A 5,563-nucleotide genomic window follows, 5' to 3' on the forward strand; every position below is an offset into this window, starting at 1 on the left:
ACTTACATAGAGACACTTACATACAGACACTTACTTAGACACTTACTTACAGACACTGAGACACTTAAATACAGACACTTACATACAGACACTTACATACAGACACTTACAAACACACACTGACATACAGACACTGAGACTTACATACAGACACTTACATACAGACACTTACATACAGACACTTACATACAGACACGAAGACACTTACATACAGACACTTACATACTGACACTTACATACAGACACTTACATACAGATACTTACATACAGACACTTACAGACACTTAAATACAGCCACCAACATACAGAGACTTACATACAGACACTTACATACAGACACTTACATACAGACACATACAGACACTTAGATACAGACACTTACATACAGACACTGAGACACTTACATACAGACACTTACATACAGACACTGAGATATTTACATACAGACACTTACATACAAACACTTAACATACCGACACTTACATACAGACACTTATATACAGACACTTACATAGAGACACTTACATACAGACACTTACTTAGACACTTACTTACAGACACTGAGACACTTAAATACAGACACTTACATACAGACACTTACATACAGACACTTACAAACACACACTGACATACAGACACTGAGACTTACATACAGACACTTACATACAGACACTTACATACAGACACTTATATACACACACTTACATACAGACACTTACATACAGGCACTTACATACAGACACTTACATAGACACTTACATACAGACACTTACATACTGACACAAACAGACACTGAGACACTTACATACAGACACTTACATACAAACACTTACATACAGACAATTACATACAGACACTTACATACAGACACTTACATACAGACCCTTACATACAAACACTTAGACACTTACATACAGACACTTACATACAGGCTCTTACATAAAGACACTTACATACAGACACTTAGACACTTACATACAGACACTTACATACAGACTCTTACATAAAGACACTTACATACAGACACTTAGACACTTACATACAGACACTTACATACAGACTCTTACATAAAGACACTTACATACAGACACTTAGACACTTACATACAGACACTTACATACAGACTCTTACATAAAGACCCTTACATACAGACAATTACATACAAACACTTACATACAGACACTAAGACATTTACATACAGACACTTACATACATACACTTACATACAGACACTGAGACACTTACATACATATACTTACATACAGACACTTACATACAGACACTTACATACAGACACTGAGACACTTACATACAGACACTTCCATACAGACACTGAGACACTTACATACAGACACTTACATACAGACACTTACATACAGACACTGAGACACTTACATACAGACACTTACATACAGACACTGAGACACTTACATACAGACACTTACATAAAGACACTGAGACACTTACATAGACACTTACATACAGACGCTTACATACAGACACTTACATACAGACACTGAGGCACTTACATACAGACACTTACATACAGACACATACAGACGCTGAGACACTTACATACAGACACTTGCATACAGACACTTACATACAGACACGAAGACACTTACATACAGACACTTACATACTGACACTTACATACAGACACTTACATACAGACACTTGCAAACAGACACTAACATAAGGAAACTTACACACGGACACTTACATACAGATACTTACATACAGACACTTACAGACACTTAAATACAGCCACCTACATACAGAGACTTACATACAGACACTTACATACAGACACTTACATACAGACACATACAAACACTTAGATACAGACACTTACATACAGACACTGAGACACTTACATACAGACACTTAGATACAGACACTTACATACAGACACTGAGACACTTACATACAGACACTTACATACAAACACTTAACATACCGACACTTACATACAGACACTTATATACAGACACTTACATAGAGACACTTACATACAGACACTTACTTAGACACTTACTTACAGACACTGAGACACTTAAATACAGACACTTACATACAGACACTTACATACAGACACTTACAAACACACACTGACATACAGACACTGAGACTTACATACAGACACTTACATACAGACACTTACATACAGACACTTACATACAGACACGAAGACACTTACATACAGACACTTACATACGGACACTTACATACAGACACTTACATACAGATACTTACATACAGACACTTACAGACACTTAAATACAGCCACCTACATACAGAGACTTACATACAGACACTTACATACAGACACTTACATACAGACACATACAGACACTTAGATACAGACACTTACATACAGACACTGAGACGCTTACATACAGACACTTACATACAGACACTGAGATATTTACATACAGACACTTACATACAAACACTTAACATACCGACACTTACATACAGACACTTATATACAGACACTTACATAGAGACACTTACATACAGACACTTACTTAGACACTTACTTACAGACACTGAGACACTTAAATACAGACACTTACATACAGACACTTACATACAGACACTTACAAACACACACTTACATACAGACACTGAGACTTACATACAGACACTTACATACAGACACTTACATACAGACACTTACATAAAGACATTTACATACAGATACTGAGACACTTACATACAGACACTTACATACAGACACTTATATACACACACTTACATACAGACACTTACATAGACACTTACATACAGACACTTACATACTGACACAAACAGACACTGAGACACTTACATACAGACACTTACATACAAACACTTACGTACAGACACTTACATACAGACACTTACATACAGACACTTACATACAGACCCTTACATACAAACACTTAGACACTTACATACAGACACTTACATACAGGCTCTTACATAAAGACACTTACATACAGACACTTAGACACTTACATACAGACACTTACATACAGACTCTTACATAAAGACACTTACATACAGACAATTACATACAGACACTAAGACACTTACATACAGACACTTACATACAACAACAACAACAACAACCGCCATTCGCCACTAAGTGGCGGTGACGTCACCACGATGCTTGTGCCAGGCTATGTGCACCCTGAGGCCACGTGAAGTGTCGAACGCCCGCTGGCAGGAGGTCACGGGGCAGACCCAGGTGCCACGGGTCGACTGACTGAGATGACTGGCTGATGCACCACCTGTGCCCCCTACTGTGCCAACCTGCTGTGCTTTAGCCACCCGGCGCTCCGCTCGTTGTTGCGAGCGTCGCTCCTCCGCCCTCCGTTGTTGTTGGAGGGCGACTGCCTCCAACTGCCCAGTAGCATCCTTCACGAGCCTCCTCCACAGAGGCCGATCTTGACACCGCTGGTACCAGTCATCGGCAAGTCCACTCAGCTCCACGTCCTCCTGTACCACATCACTCCATCTCTTCTCTAGCCCGTGCCGCGCCCGCTTAGCCCCCTCAATCCGGCCAAACAAAAGCTGTTTCGGCATGCGGTGGCTGGGCATGCGGGCTACATGACCCAGCCATCGCAGCCTTGCCTGCCGGAGGAGCTCACCGATGGGACCCTGCCCAGATCTTTCAAAGATTTGTGAGCTCCTCACACAATCCAGTCTGGTTAAACCCAGGATGGATCGTAGGCAGACCAGCCTAAATGTTTCTAACCGGCGAAGATGTTCCATTAGGGGGGTCCACGTTTCGCAAGCGTAGAGAAGGGAGGGAATGACCGTGGCCGAGAAGACCTGAAGCTTAGTGCGGAGCGACAGACCAGGTAGCTTCCACACAGCGTTACGCAACCGATGAAAAGATATTGCCGCTCGACTGATTCGGAGTGAGACCTCTGCTGTTAAACTGGAGCCAGTCATAAGCACACTGCCCAGGTATGGGAAACTCTCCACTCTCTCCACAACTGCCCCATCACCGATTGGGAGTTGTGGGGGTTGAGTGTCCGATGGTACAAAATACCCAGGCAGGTGCTTAGTTTTGGTGGGGCTGATGGTAAGGCCCCACCTCTTAGTGGCACACTCCAGTCTCAGCAGCAGCGTCTCCAACTCCTCCTCTGACTGAGCAGCTATTACCAAGTCATCAGCATACATAACGTGGTTGAGCAATAGGGAGCCATCCCTTGACCGCACCCGGGCATCGATTAGCCTCCCATTATATCTGTACCATATGGAGATTCCCCCGGTACAGCTATTGAAGGCTTCACGAACTACGTGGTCAAAATAGATGTTAAATAATGTGGGAGCCAGAGGACATCCCTGTCGCACCCCAAGGTGTACAGGGAATGGCTCTGACTCCCGGCCACGTAGTTTTACCCGGGCCCGTTCACCATCATGAAGGTCCTTAATGATCGTGAGCAGAGGGTCAGGTACTCCAAAAGCACGAAGAACGACCCAGAGCCCAGGCCTACTGATGGTATCATAGGCCTTGACCAGGTCAATAAAGCAGAGATGTAGGTCTTGTTGGAATTCCCTACACCTCTGCTGTAGCAGACGGACAGAAAATATGGCATCTGTGCAGGACCGCCCTTTCCTGAAACCGCATTGGGGCTCCGCAAGCCTCTCCTCAGCGTGCCTGGCAAGGCGATGCTGAATAATCCTTGCCAGGACCTTTCCCGGCACACTGAGGAGTGAGATGCCCCTGTAGTTGTTACAGTCTGTGCGGTCCCCCTTCTTAAAAAGGGGGACCACCAGGGCATCCTTCCAATCCTGCGGAACCCGTCCAGTGGTCCAGACTGTTGTTATGATGTCATATAGGGCAGTCTGTGCACAAACGCCACCCTCCCTCAGCATTTCGCTTGGGAGATCATCTCTGCCCGCTGCCTTTCCTGGTCTCAGACTCCGGATCGCCTTCAATACTTCCTCAGCAGATGGCACCTCAGCCAGCCACTCACAGGGGGTGACTTCATCCAATATTTGAGGCACCGCAGCCTCAGCAGGGTCATCCTCACTTTGTGCCACGATGTTTTCCTGGCTGAGGGATTTTCCCTCCCCCAGGACCTCACAGAAATGCTCAGCAAATCTGCGAACCTGTTCCTGGGGGTCGGAAATTGGATCACCGTTTTTTCCCCTAATGATGGTGATAGGTGTGGCGCTGCAGGTTACTTTTTTGATGGAGTTAAATAGAGATTTGTGATCACGGGCCACTGAGGCAGACTCCATCTCCTCAGCAACCCGCGACCACCACCCATCCTTGCAGCGCCTCACGGCTCTCCGAACCTCCGAGCGAAGGCTGCGGTAAGCCTCCTCATTCTCTGATGTGGGATTCTGTAGCCGATGACAGTGGGCCTGTCGCTTTTTCTCAACCATCGTGAACAACTCCTCTGTCATCCAGGGTGTCTGGGGAGGTCTGGACCGCGTACCCAAAGCAGCCATTGCAGCTGCATGAGTCACAGTCCTAAACCTCGCCCATTTACCCTCGACATCAGGAGGAGTCGGGGACGATGCCAATCCCAGCCGCAAGCGATGATGAAATTCTCGC

This window comes from Petromyzon marinus, unplaced genomic scaffold (assembly GCF_048934315.1).
Source record: "Petromyzon marinus isolate PM22_M1 ecotype Great Lakes invasive population unplaced genomic scaffold, UKy_Petmar_22M1.pri1.0 PM_G_Scaffold_72, whole genome shotgun sequence".
Classification (NCBI taxonomy): domain Eukaryota; kingdom Metazoa; phylum Chordata; class Hyperoartia; order Petromyzontiformes; family Petromyzontidae; genus Petromyzon; species Petromyzon marinus.